General features: G+C 34.7%; 1 pseudogene; it reads right to left on the reverse strand.

Annotated features, from left to right (window-relative positions):
- Positions 1 to 13,434: 13,434 nt before the first annotated feature.
- On the reverse strand, positions 13,435 to 15,846 carry LOC142626979 (zinc finger BED domain-containing protein RICESLEEPER 2-like; annotated as a pseudogene).

Here is a 15,846-nt window from a genome sequence, read left to right on the forward strand (position 1 = left end):
TTATCTTAAGGGAATATTTTATATCTCTATAAAGGGACTATGAATTCCATCTTAAAAATATGTGTTCCCTCAAAATTACGTGTAATTGCCCAACATACTGAGGTTTTAAGCGTTTAGCTAAATCTCACTCCTAGTATATTAAAACAACCTACATTTTATAATTGGGTTCACTATTCCCTTAGGATTGAGAGTTTATGTAAATGAAAATCGTGAGATTTATTATTCATAGGTGTCCAGTTCAATATGTCTTATACACTTAAAACATATTAACATATCAACTAAAATTGTTCACTTTCATGATCAAGACAAATCATCTTAATTGATATGTTATAGTCTTCACAAATGAAATACCTAATTTCATCACCAACTACGAACTTAGATTGCATGTTTACATAGAACTTGTGATTTATATCTTCTGTAACTAAATCGCATACTATGCATCTCAAGGACTATATGATAATGTCCAAATATTCATGTTATCATTATTTTAGATAATAATAAAACAACTTTATTACATATAACATTGGATTTTAGGGCACTAATGCTAACATTGGGTTCCATGGATTAAAGACCTAGTACCCCTAAGAACCACGACATTATGCTCGGGGAACCATGAACCCACATCATGGGAACCGCTGATGGAAGTACCACCACAACATCTTTCCCACATCTTAGGGGCAGCTGGTGGAGGAACCACTGTACCATCATGGAGGAACCAAGTGAATGAACTCTTTTTAAATGCTCACAATAAAAGATAAACCCTAAATATTCTATTTTAACCCCCTTCTCATTATGTACATTATGAATAATTATTTTACTCATTTTGTAAGAGTAACAAGTTATTTTATGACATTAAAACACTTACAATGACATTTTATTACTTAGGAGGAAATCACATTTTTGCCTTGAGGAACTTTATGTGACTTGTGCACAAACTGGTTCATATAATGACCCCAATAGGCTGCGGAGAACTGGATCCAGTCCAACCAACAATCAATCATCTATCCACGGAGGCCTAGGATCTCTTATTCTCAATGGACCTAGATACCATCCAAAAAAATGGAACCCACAATAGTTAAGTCATTTTTTGAAATTTACACCCAAAACAGCCATTTTTTAAAACAACTTATCTAAACGCTTAATATGAATTTAAAAATAGAAAACGCATATTTTCACATTTTTACCAAATGCTTATCTATGGTTTTTAAAATGGTGCTTTCAAAATGATCGTTTTTAAAACACACCTTTTGAAACAACTTATCCAAAGTCCAAACAGGCCCTTCACATACAATATCAATTCATAATCATTGTCAGTAAAATTCTACTATATACAACACAAAATATAAGAATAAATTGATCCAATAGTATCTCCTAATAAATTGAATGGGGATATATGCATAAGATCGTTTAGCTCAATTACAGTTTATTATGTTCAAGATCTTTGCATACAAAATATCTAAATAGAAAACTACACCAAAAAAAAAAAATATGCTCATTAGTTCAGAGAAAAAATAACAGCAAAAATCTAAACAATTTAATTTGTATGAAAAGCTAACAAAAGAAAAATCCAATTTTAATTTACCCAATCAGCAATGTATTGTATGTGGGGAGTAAAAGGACCCAAGCGGGCATTTGGGCCCTTGGGCTCTAGCAAGGAGTGCTGATCTGTTCTTGAGCTAAGAATTTGTTAGTATTGCGAATCGGCCCATACGCTAAGGGTCCGAGGACACATCCGAGGGTGAGTGTCTCCTCGGACAGACCTAAGAAGATTCGTAGATTCACTACGAAGGTCAAGGCAGAACTCTGGAAAGACTGTTGGTTAAGAAGGGGAAACCCTGAACCTTCTAGATACACCGATGTTAGAAAAATATCATAAGCAAAGGCTGCCACCTCCACATTAAAGACTCTGCACCTACCTCCCTGGCCGCATTAATGGGGAAGTAACTCCTGAACAGTAGAGCTGAAACTTCTGGTCACTATTCAAAGGCACTAAGGGAAGAAGTATTTAAGGGGGGTGAAGGCCAAAGAGAAGGGGGCAGTCTGTAACAAAGAAAGAAATTAAGAATTGTAATCTTTAAAGACAGAAAGAGAAATAATATAGCAGTAGTCATCGGCCCACGTCCGAGGAGGTCCATTGGCAGTTATCATTCATTATTTACAAGTGTTTGCACGCCAAAGCCTGTTATCAAGTTCTCAGTACCTTTAGTCTAGATTTCAAGCCCACGCTCTACAAATTTCATTGTTTAAGGCTCATTGGGCCTGAACCCATAATTTTCTTTGGGTCCAGGTGCAATTGTGCACTTACACTGTACATAGTTATGATATATTACATAAATGACTTTTAAATTTGAATTATTTTTTGTTACATAAAAAATAGCTCATAAATATAAAATCATTCAAACTCTCTCTTCCTCTAATTTTATATATAGATTTAGATATATGATTATGTTTTTTTTATGGTTTATTTATATTAGACTCATCATTTTTTACATTTAATTAACTCACTTGGCATAAAAATTAAAAAAAAAAAAAGATTAGATGGGAGATGTAGCGCAAAATAATACTCTAATTGAAATCTAATTTTTACACTAAATTAACTTACTTAGTACAAAAATTTAAAAACTTAAATTAGACAGAACATATGGCAAAAAATTAGACTTTAATTGAATTCTGAAACCTTGATTGTGTAAACACTATAACTTGTTTAGAGCCCAAATTTTAAATTTACGGCTAAATTGCATTTACCCTCCTTATCTAAGTGCGGAATAAGAGTAAATGAAATGCAATAAACTGAAACTACACTCTAGTGCATAATCAAATGCAATAAAAAATTAATGTAAAGCACAAAGAGTAAGAGATATGCAAATACAAAATAACACTAAGACATGTTATCGAAGAGGAAACCAAAGTACTCGGCGAAAACCCTTTCTGCGGACCTCCAAGCCAAAACGGTCCACTAGTGTATAAGTTGAAATACAAGGAAACCAAAAAGACCCTTCAAGCCTAATCTACCCAAATTATTTGAGCCTTCCAAGGTCTAGCTATCAACAAACTTCTCAAAATCTTATCTTCACTAGCTTCTCAGATCCCGTAATACAGCTTGATTGCACTACCAAGCCTTACTAGCTTATTTTGCCAAATACCCAATGTTTCTCAAACTCCAAAACACTCTCTACACTCATAATAGGTGTGTGCTGTGTTTGGATACAAAATTCCTCTCAAGGTATAACAATGGGAGAGGGCAGGAGAAAAAACTACAAGAATTTCTCTCTTAATGATGAGTAGCTCTCTCTAACAAGGTGAGTATTGTATAAACCTCTCTCTAGGGTTTTCTTCTGCATAGCCTCCTTAAAATTTTGTGGGTAATGAGGGTATATATAGTATGGATGAAGAGTATAAGAGCCACACTTAAAATCTCAGCTATCATTGCATCTTGCGGGTCATCTCGTGAGTTGGCCAAGTCGCAAGATGAGTCGTGAAACTCTTCAGCTTCCGGCATGTGCTCATCATGTGACCGTCAACTGTCTTGATCAAATCTTCACCACTTAAGACTAAACCCATTACAATTAAATCCCACAAAATACAAGGAAATAAATTATTGAAATTACAACACTTTTTGTTATGGAATAAATCCAACATTAATGTTATGTGAAAAACCATAACTTAACAATCTCCTCTTTTGGCTATTCCGTGACAAAAACACCCCATAACAGACTTTAGACTCAAACGTGAGTTTGGGAACAATGACAAAACTCACTCACACCTAAATCTAAAACCTGTGATGAACTTGGAACCAAATACCTGTTTCTTGAAATACTTGCACAAAACACATTAGATCATCAAGGTAAAGCAAGTAATAAAAGACAAGTATAAAGTAACAAGTTAATTGCAATCAAGTAAACATGGTGTGAAACATATGAGCAACTTGATTAAACACCAAACAGTTATATGGAAATGATTACTTAGCAAAGAAAATGATCACCCGAATATGCAATCAATAAAGCACAAGGCATAAAAGATGTACGCATGTCCAACACATAAACACGATGTGATGAGAACAACAAAGCATAGAAGCTAAAAGTAACTCAAAGCACCATAAAGAAAATAAGAAAATAAACATAATGTGAAACAAAACCAAACAAGGTTTTCTCATAAAAAGATGTATACTCCCCCTTGATATATGCATCTCCATTATGGAATTTCTCCCCCTACGTATGTGCATGAGATAAAATTTTGCCGTCTTGAGAATGTGCACAAGAGTCATATAGAAATGACGATACTCTCCCCCTTTTTGTCACGAATAGACAAATGGACCAAGAAGGAGGAGGGAAAGAAAATAAGATAAGAACAATGATAAGGATGCATATGGGGTACAAGATGGATAAGAAATGAAACTCAAACAAAAGACAAAATACCTTAAAAACAAAATGCTACAATGTATAAAGTAAACATGACATGCTAAGGATGTTAGAAGATCAAAATGATGCAAGAGCATGAAATAGAACATGGCTTGATAAGGGTGACAAGGTGTGTGCAAAAGGTGCATATATGCAATGCATGAATAAGGCATGAGAAATGCACATGTAGGGAAAGGTGTGTGAAATACACAACCAATAAACCAAAAATGTTCCAAATGAGAAAATATGAAAACCCCCAAAGTTTGGTAATCATTGGAATCCAAGCATGTAAAAGAATGCCTAAAAGGCAATTCATCAAATACCTAGTGTGCGCACTAACACCCTATATATAATGAAATGCATGAACATGGTGAAATCTACCCTTAATACATGTTAGAATGCCACATGGAGCCAACATTCAAAGCAAATCAACAAAAGAAACATAATCCATACAAAAATTTTGACAAAAATTAAGAGTATTTTTGGTAATTGTTTTTTCCCCTTATTTCCTATTTCCAACAATAATTTTCTATTTTTGGGATTAAAAAACTTGTTTGATAACCCAAAATGGACAGAAAACAAAAACTGTTCTCAAACTCAATTTGTGAAGGAAACTGAAAACATGCAAAATGTTGTTTTCAATTCTAATTTTTAAAAAGTCAATGAAAAAACGCATTTAATTTAATAAATTTGTCTCATTTAATGAGTTAGCATTAGAGTTCAAATCCTAGTAACAACATATTTTCGTATTTTCTATTTTTTCTTAATTTTTTTTTAAATTTCAGCTAACCAATCAAAAATACAAGAAAATTGTTTTTTATTTATATTCTCAAAAACAAGTTTTTGAAAATCAAAAACAAGTTTTTGAAAATAGAAAACAAAAACTATTACCAAGCATAACCTAAATTTTCAAACCCCCATTTTAGAGAATCCCAACTATGAACACAAAAGCCCCAAAAACATAATCCAAGGATTCAAATCAATGAAAAGACCAAGTTAAAGATTACCTTGGAGATGTTAATGGAATGAAAAACAATTGAATTTAGTTGGGTTTTCATGTAGAAACTTTGAAATAAGGGATTTGGAGAAGATGGGAGAAGTTTCAAACAATAAAACCATGATATACCCATTAAAAAGTTGATTATTGGCATTTTACGAGTTAGCAACTTGCAAACCGGTGAGAAAATTTTGGAGTCTCAGTGACCTATGAGTTGAGTAGCAAGCTGAATTGTGAAATTTTTGTGGTTCAGTTTCAAGTCGCGACACACTTGCGAGACAATCATGAAACTCTCTATCCAAAATTTAAAAACTTGATAATTGGACCATTTAAACTCGTTACTGGGTTGGGACTTAGACCACTCGTGAGATGAGTCATGAAAACACTCAGAAAGCATGTTTTTCGCACAAAATCAACTTAAAAACCTTTAAAACATTTCATGGAATACATCATACATTTTATATGAAATATCAAAAACATTTTGCTCCACAAAATGTTGACATAATACATTTTGAATACATTTTGCTCCACATTTTCCTAGTCTAACTAGTTTTCGAAGCAAAACTTTTTCAACCCTTTCTCTTTTTAAAGATTGACGTTTGAAGAGTTTTTTAACAAAAAATTAATTGAGAGGAGATATATAAGATCAAGTCTATACATGTATCAAGATCAATCAAAGCTATTGGCTAGACATTCATGACAAACTTGAAGATCTATACAACAATCAAACATGATTTTCTAGATTTCACTCACATTCAATATATGTGCATACATAACAAGCTAAGCTCGTAAATATACTACGCTATTAGTATGAAGGTACTAGGCCAAACTCTACAAGTAATATGTGCTAAAAAATATACGATCAAAAGTTTTGGATTTTATACTTTGTATGTGGTTTTGGATTTTAACTCACACAAAACAAAAGCATAAAAGTAAGATAAAAAACAAAAACAATGCATAGAACAAAATGCATGATAATGAGGCAGCAAATGCATAAGAGTTCTACAAAGATCGAATTAATTAGATCAATGACCAAAAAAGTATAAGCTCAACCCTTCCTCAACCAAATTGAACAAGTGTTTGGAGTGAGTTTCTCATAAGAAGTGAGATGACGGTTAGAAGAATAAGAACTAGAGATGCACATAGTTACGGAGTTCAAAGCATTTAAAACTTTCTTCAACAACATATTATTTTCACTCAAATTTGATTTTTCTTTCTTATCACAACTTCCAAGAAGCTCAAGTTTCTATTTTCTTTTGATTCTTTTAAAACCTTGAAACTTAGAGTAATGAGGTCTTAGATGACCAAAAGCATCACAATGGTGACAAACAATTTGTTTAGGTCCATTAGGCTTAGAGATGACAATTTTTCCCCGCCCCGCTTGACCCGCCCCTCCCCGCTTCGCCCCATGCGGGTTTTCCCCACCCCGCAAAGGTGATGGGGCGGGGATAGGGCGAGATTTTAGACCCGCACCACAGGGCAGGGCGGGGATGGGTTTACACTTTTTAGACCCACCCCGCCCCCCTCCCCCCACCCCTCTCACGTTAATAAGAATTAAGTTGTAATTTTTTCATATTCTAAAATCTTACTATTTAAACAAAAATATCATCAACTTATTTTATTCTACCTAACATGGTTCTCCCTCTCTTTTCTCTCAAGCAAAGTTGGAAATAAGGTACCAATTTTAACTCTTTTTTTTGTCTTTTCATTCATGATTCATATGTCTTTCTCAACTTACTTTTCATCATTAACATAATATGAGATTTTTGTGTCATACTATGAGATTTTTGTTGTGACATTGTCTTGTTAAACATTTAGATAATGTTATTTAGTTTTTGCTAAAAATTAGTTTGATTTGATAGGATAAATTTATTTTTTTAATTTCAAGTATATTTTTAATATTGAAACATGTCATTTTATTTGAAAAAATGGTAATAGTTATAGGGAAAATTAATAAGAAATAAAGTTTTACGGTGTAGGGTGAGGCTTTGCGGGTCTTTGCGGGGCCTTAAGGGGCGGGGATGGGGCAATAAAAATCTATACGGGGTGGGGGTGAAGCCTTCGGCCCCACCCTGCCCTGCCCCATTGCCATCCCTAATTAGGCTTTTTAGGGAAGGATCTAGCAATATTGTTTTTTTCTCTTCTCAACTTGGAATATTGAGGTCTTATATGCCCAATCACACCGCAATGATGACAAGTACGAACAAACTTAGATCCATCCAAATCCTTAGGTTGAGGCCTAAACAAAGGTTTTAGCATAAGAGTCTTTTTCTTCACTTTTTGAATTCTTTTGTGTGGAGGAATGTACACCGATTTGTCTTTAGAGATAGAATTCAGAATATATACAAAATCAGGTTTCACAATATGATTACAACAAAGATTTTCTTCCTTTTAAGCAATAGGTTCAGCAATCAAACACTTGGAATTCATCTTAAGAGACTCATTTTCACATTTAAGATCATTAACAAGTTTGTTAGACAAAATAAGTTATGCATCCAGGTCAATTTTCAAACATTCAAACTCTTTCAACTTTTCAAAAGAATGTTCAACAAATTTCTTATACTTTTTGACCAATTTGTTAGATTCATTGAGTTTAGCAATCAAATCATCATTTTCACAAATGAAATTGCTGAATTCCTCATGAAACTTCTTAGACTTTTTCTTTAATAGTTTGACAATTGGAATTTTAAGACCACCTAAAGAGTCATGTAACATTTCATCACAAGCATGAGGATAAACACTCATAGAGGAATTTTCACAAACACGTGGCAGGGATGCGTATGAAGGAAAAATTCTGGTTTTGCATCTCATACAAAACCCACAGCGGAAGCAGCGAATAAGGATCTATTTCATTCATGATTGATAACGTGCACAATGTAAATTTCAGAATTTAAGAACAAGATAGCATACCTTGGTGTGGAGAAATTCAAAACAAAGATTAGAAGCACTTGGGAACACTTTTAATCTTCACTCCAATTCCACTTTTCGCCCAAGATGTGTGGTCTCTCAATTAGTTTTTCAAAGGGAGAATGAAAGTATATCTCACACTCTCTCACACACCATTTCTTTTTCTTTTCTAATCTCTTCTAATAAAAATTATGTATGTTTCTCCCTTTATAACTAACTGATTATCTAATTGGGTTGGCCTATTGGGCCTTTCCAATTGGGCTTTAGTGTGTGGCTTGGAGTGGGACCAAAAGAGACCAATAAGACACTAGCTCCAATGGGCATTGGGCTTTTCCGTCAACTCTTGACAAGTCCAAAGTTACCATTAATTATATTTAATACCACTATATAAATATAATTGCACTCTAGGCCTTATTAATAAATTATATCCCAAAACTTTATTATACACGTAACCCCTTCATAAAATATTGGTAGTAACACAAAGTCATAAATGTAGACTGCCACTTTGTAAATTACTACATCTTATCCTTGAGTACCCGGTTTAATTCTTTAAAGTTATTCATTATATATTTATGAAATACAATTTCATAAATATATACTTTAGTAATTTCTTATTAAAGTGGTTAGGCCTAACTCTCTGAATAACTGAACCCATTAAACTTATCTCAAGGGAATATTTTATATCTCCATCAAGAGACTATGAATTCCATCTTGAGAATATATGTTCCATCAACACTAAATGTGGCTGCCCAACATACTGAGATTTTGACCGTCATTTCAGATCTCACTCCTGATATATCAAAGCAACCTACACTTCATGATCAGGTCCATTATTCTCTCAGGATTAAGAGTTCATGCAAATAGAAGTCGTGAGATTTATTATTCATTTGACAGTCATTAGGAGAATAATAAATCTCACAGCGGTCCTGTTCAATATGTTTTAACTCTTAAAACATATCAATATATCAACATATCAACTAGAAGTCTCCACTTCCATGATCAAGACAAATCATCTTAGTTGACACGTTATAGTCTTCGCAGATGAAATGCCCAATTTCATCACCGACTACGAACTATAAATTCTGAGTTTACAATGAACTTGTGATTTACATCTTCCGTGACTTTTCACATAAATCACATACAATGCATCTCATGGACTATATGATAATGTCTCATATTCATGTTACCATTATTTTAGATAATAATAAAATAACTTTATTAAACACAATATTAAGTCATACATCATGTCGTACATAATGTCATACATAATATCATACATAGCATCATACAATAGGATTTAAGGGCACAAATCCTAACAGCGTATGCAGACTCATGCATGTGTACACATCTCCATGACCCTGCGTACACACGCTCTTGCATGCGTACGTAAGTTTAGCCTAAAAACTCAGATTTGTTTGCTCTTGCTTTTTACTATGCTTAATTGTATGCTTTGGCTTCTTTTTAGTTTAGATTTAACATGAATAGGGTTTAGGTCAATAGAATAACATGTTATACTTGCTTTTCATTTAGATTGTATGATTTGGGATTATGTTTGAACGAACACCCTGAACATGCACATGAACATGAACATGCATTGATGTATAGGTGTTGTGATGTAGTGAGGTAAGTAAGGTATGTCATGCACATGAATATGAACATGCCTTTGAGTGGTTAACATGAGTTGTTTGATGAACATGATGAATATGCTTGATTGATGCCATAATGTTATGCTTGAATACTTGAATGATCAATGTTAATGCTTTATTGATACTATTGCCTTGTGATATACTTGTTGCCTTTAGGTGAATATGAACATAAATGCCATGTTAAATGAATGGTAGGTTTCTTTGCAATTGGAATAATATGCCATGTTTGGATGTTAGATGCATGTTAGTGCGAATACTTGGGATAATATGCCATGATGCTATGCTTGAATACTTGGGTGATCAATGTTAATTCTTTATTAATGCTATTAACTTGTGATATATTTGCTTCCTTTAGGTGAATATGAACATAAATTCCATGTTAGATGAATGGTAGGTTTCTTTTCAATTGGGATAATATGTCATATTTGGGTGTTAGATACATGTTAGTATGTGAGAGTTTAAACTAATCTATCAGAAGACCCTTTGATGAGATTAGGATTTGAAACACAATGAGTGGAGGTTGACCTATGGGTTGAATGGGGTTGGGTGCCTAACACCTTCCCATCCCCATACTTAAACTCCAGACACATGATCTGGTAAGATCAGTTCTTCACATAAAGGCACTATACATATAGTTTCTAAACCTAATCTAGGTGATAACTCCATTTACACCCTCCGTCTAGTCTACTAATCTAGACTGAAGCGTACTTCCTACAATGGTAGTCCACTCATTCATGGGTGCTTGCAACCACACACTTGACTGAACATTTGTGTCAAAACACAAAATTCCACTCAACATGAGCATTTATACCAAAAGGACCACTCGAAACGAGCATTTATGCCAAAACACAAGAGGCCACTCAACATAAGCATTTATGTCCAAACACAATAGGCCACTCAATATGAGCATTTATGTTGAAGGAACCACTTGACCAAGCATTTACGTCCAAAAGAAACAGGCCACTTAACATGAGCATTTATGTCAAAAAAATCACTCGACACGAGCATTTATGTCTAAACACAACCCTTTAGCATAAGCATTTGCGCCAAAGACACAAACAACCACATATGACTCACACAAGCACACAATCTAACAAGATTTGAAAGAACAAATACACAAGACTCATGCAAACATTAAAGATGCATGCAAGGATGAAAAACATAATCGCACATGACTCGCACAAGTAAAAGAGCACATAATCACACAAAAATTAAACAAATAAACACAAATGACTCTCATAAACATCGAAGAAACATGTGATCACAAAATTCACTACAAACGATCACACACAACATTAGGTGAACATCAAAGATGTATACAAAAGTTTTAATAACACAAAACATGATCACACAAGAATTACATCAAACATCAAAGATACATATGGTCACACAAGATTTGTACATGACAACATGGATGAACACAACAGCATGTGGGTCACACAAACATAACAAAGCACGCAATAACATAAGATTCACACAAAAAGACAAACAAAATGGGCCTAGAGCCCAAGACAAAATGAGGATGGACCTAAAGTCCAACACAAAACAAGGAGGGACCTAAGGCCCAAACGGAGTATGAGATGGGCCTAAGGCTCAAGATGAAACAAGGATGCAAACAAGTAAACAAACACATGAAATCACTTGAGAAAATAAACATGCAAACAATTACACAAAACATAAAAAATCAAACAACAAAAAGAACAATGACCAACTACAAGAATTGCAAGGAAACGTGACAATACAAAAGACGAGAACAGACATGACAACTTCTAAAGAAGCAACATACATAGAAAAACACTTAAAACAGAGGATAACATAGATGATATAAAGGCCACATAATTTAAGGTCAAACAAACTCTATGAGGGACTCATGGCTCCATGGGAATGCTCTTTCAAAAGAAGCAAAAGGAATAAGTATAATAGGGCCAAAGCCCAACAATGAAAGAAAGAAGGAAAGGGCATTGAAAACAAGGTGCAAACGACCCCATTAAAAAGGCGCAAGTGAAGATGTATCGAATGAGACCAGCCTAGCAAATAGGGGAGCTTAAAAAGGGTTCACCGAGGAAAAGGCCCTTAGAAACCAGGTTCCTTGAGAAAAGAGGATTGAAAGAAACAAATGATCACACCAAACCTTAGGACCTGGAGTTGAAAACCAACCATCCTATAAGGGAAAGGAACCTCACCAAAAGGAAAAATAATGGAAAGAGAAAAATGCCTAGCGCACTTATGAAGTTCACCCAAATCGATAAACAATATACCATTTTAGAAACAAGGCACGATTTATAGAGTCCCTATCAAAGTGAAAAAACCTTCAAAATGTCCTCCTCACCAGGCTTGAGAAGGGACCCATCCTCGTTAGGGTTGTCCACCAGTCGAGTCGACCCGGGTTTGGGCCCAACCCGCATTCGACCCAATTGGGTCGGTTCACTAAAAAACTGACCCGCCGGGTCGAATCATCGAGTGGAACAGGTCGAATTCAACGGTTTGGCGAATTAGACCACTTATTGGGCCTTTTTATTGGATTTAATTTTTTTGGGCCTTTTTGGCCTAAATTATTGGGCTTTTCAAGGATTCAATAGTTTTTGATTCTTGACATATCAGATTGGGCATGTTTTTGACTTAATTTTTGTTAAAATGGGCCTTCAACTCTACTTGAATTTGTCCAAAACTCCAAATTCATACTTCCTAGATATTGAGTATGAATTCCCAAAACAATTCATATTGAGTATTGACATTTGAGAAAAAAAAATACAAAGTAAAACCTGGGTACCTGTTAAACATTAATAGCTTGTAAAACCTAGGCATTAATCAAACAAATAAAAACACAATGCCATTTTATTACCACCTATTAATCATCCACACATTATAAGAAAAGTTTTCCAAACTGCTTAAGCCTTAAGGCCTGGGAGTACCATTTTGTTTCCACATTCATCAATCTATCAATTTGAACACATACCTACCAACCATTCCACACATCAAATAAATATCCAGAATCAAATAGCAGCAAGCATTTCTAAAAATACATCATCTTCATAATTCCATAAATATATATAAAGTCATAGAGGCAGTTACTGCACAAGGCAGTAAACTCCCAAAGTAGTAGACAATATTCCCAGCAGTATATATATAATTAGTTACAATTATGAAACACTATAAGTATTTCCAAAAAATAGCTTTCCTAAAGCTTTACTACTCTATTTTCTATAGTTAACAAGTCCATAACTTATAGAAAGTAAAGCCTACACAAATGCTAAGTTTTCCTTCCTATAAGCAAGACAAGAGTTCATGTATAATTAGAAAAGCTACACATCTGTCCAAAAAAACTGCCTCCTATACAAAATGCGATCTTCCTTCCTCCTACAATACAAGGGGAAAAAATATTTATCAATAATATATAAAGACAAAGAACTAAAGTTACAAAATAACCAAAAGGGAAGTGACCAATATGAACAAAAATTATAAGGGCAGAAACATACCCAATCAGTGATCATTCATTAATACTAATTATGGTACGAGTACCACCTTTGCTTGAGCAGGAATTAGAACTTGCTGCTGTTGTTGCTTAATTTAAAACTAGAAAAGAAAAAATTGAGACAATAGATTAAATTTTGCTCAAGTATATGACACATTTAATAACACTTAATAGACAAGAAGTTTGGAAGTTAAACATATTACCTAATTAATGAAATTCATCCTCCAAGGCCTCCATCTCATCCTTTGACTTGCGAAAAGAAATTGGGACATGGGCTTGCAGCCAGTTTTGAGCACAAACAAGATTTTGAACCATGAGAGTGGAAAGTGAACTTTGAAATGGATCAAGTATGCGCTCTCCGGTACTAAATGCCGATTCAGAAGCAACTGTAGAAATAGGTACAGCGAGCACATCCCTAGCCATTTTCGACAGCACTTGGTACCTATCTGAATTGGCTTTCCACCACCCCAAAATCTCAAATTTCATCCCTTCTACTCTCACAATTTTCAGCCAAATATTTTTCAATCTCATTGCTACACCCTATAGACTTCTCAACCTCTAAAAACCGCTCATATCGTGAATTAACCATCGCATATGGATCACTACAACCAATTGTATCACCTTCCATGTGTGTCCTCTCATTCTCACCTCTAAAAACCGCTCATATTGTGAATTAGCCATCGCATATGGATCACTACAACCAATTGTATCACCTTCCATGTGTGTCCTCTCATTCTCACTTGTTACTACCACATTTGGTGAATCAACCCTAGAGTAATCATCATACAACCTATCCATGATCTTCCTCACTAAATCAACCATCTCATCAGCCACTTCATCCCCATAAATTTCAGAAAAAGAAAACTTCAAAAACCTCATTTTCTTCCTTGGATCAAGAACCACAACCACATACAAAAGCTGATGAATTTTATCCCCTCTCCCCCAGTACTTTTCAAACTTAGCTTCCATTTTAGTTGCCATGTTTTTCAAGAGATGATTTTCAGATTTAATTAAATGAGCAATGTTCTCTTGAATCACAAACATCTCATCAAAGAAGGTATTTGAAGTCACATACAAAGAACCGGAGAACTTTTTTGTTGCATTGTAAAAAAGTTTCAAGAAACCCACAAACGTCCTACAATTTTGAAAATCAACCCCACAAGGAGATCCCAAACCACCACTATTTTCCTTGTTCAAAAAGTATGAACAATAGCTATCATCCTCAAAGTCCACTCTTTGGAACACTTTCTCAAAATTTTCAGCAATATCTAACATGAGATAGGTAGAGTTCCACCTAGTAGGTATATCAAGACTTAGTAAACACTTGGACTCAATACCTAATCTCTCCATAAAACTCCTAAAAGTTTGATTTCTATTTGGTGAGGACTTCACATACCTCACCGCTTCAAGCACCCTAGCAATGGACACATCAATTTCTTTCAAACCATCTCCCACAATCAAATTTAGGATATGTGCACAACACCTCATGTGCAAGAACTCATGTTCTAAAATAGTCCCCTTCTAATCTTTAGTTATTGTTTGTAAAAATTTAATGGTAGTACCATTGGAGGAAGCATTATCCACTGTCAAGGTGAATATGCCATCAACACCTCACTCACACAAACACATCTCAATCTTTCTACCTATAGTTTCCCTCCTATGGTCTTCCACTTGACAAAAATTCAGAATTCTCTTATGCAAGTTCCAATCATCATCAATAAAATGACATGTGAGGGACATATAATTCAGATTTTGAATATTAGTCCATGTGTCCGTAGTAAGGCACACCCTATGACCTTTCAAGACTTCCCTTAATTTTTCTCTCTCAACACCATAAATGCCAATCACATCCCTAGCTACAGTTTGATGAGATGGGATATCCCTAATTTGCAACTTAGGTTGTAAGGTTGTTGAATATCTTTGAAACCCATACCCTTCAACAAACCTAAAAGGCAACTCATCTATTATAATCATTTCAGCGAGTGCCTTCCTAGAAGCCTCAACAGTAAAAGTTGTTGGTACAAGCTGAAACCCTTCCTCCTCATTCATTGTGGGTTCAAATGCTAAGGTTTTTTGCCCTTTAAGTGAAACTCTATTAGGGTTCTTAACACAGTTTGGTGTATGATGCAATAAATTAGTAGTACCATGACCTTTGCTATTAGCACGATAAGTTTTTTGGCAATAATGGCAAACAACCATAAATTGACCTTCACTAATCTTTATTTTGTCAAAATGATCCAAAGCAGTAGACTTTTTCCTATTATTACCACAATCAACATCTATCTCACTCACCTTGGTTTTATCATTAGGTTTAGGTGGAAGTGCGTGAGCATTAGTTGGAGTGACAACAAGTTCAGCTTGGACAGTGGGTTCAACTTGGGCATTGGGTGTTGTTTGGGAAGGAGGTGCATCACTATAGGGTTCCAT

Source organism: Castanea sativa, chromosome 3 (assembly GCF_040712315.1).
Source record: "Castanea sativa cultivar Marrone di Chiusa Pesio chromosome 3, ASM4071231v1".
Lineage (NCBI taxonomy): Eukaryota > Viridiplantae > Streptophyta > Magnoliopsida > Fagales > Fagaceae > Castanea > Castanea sativa.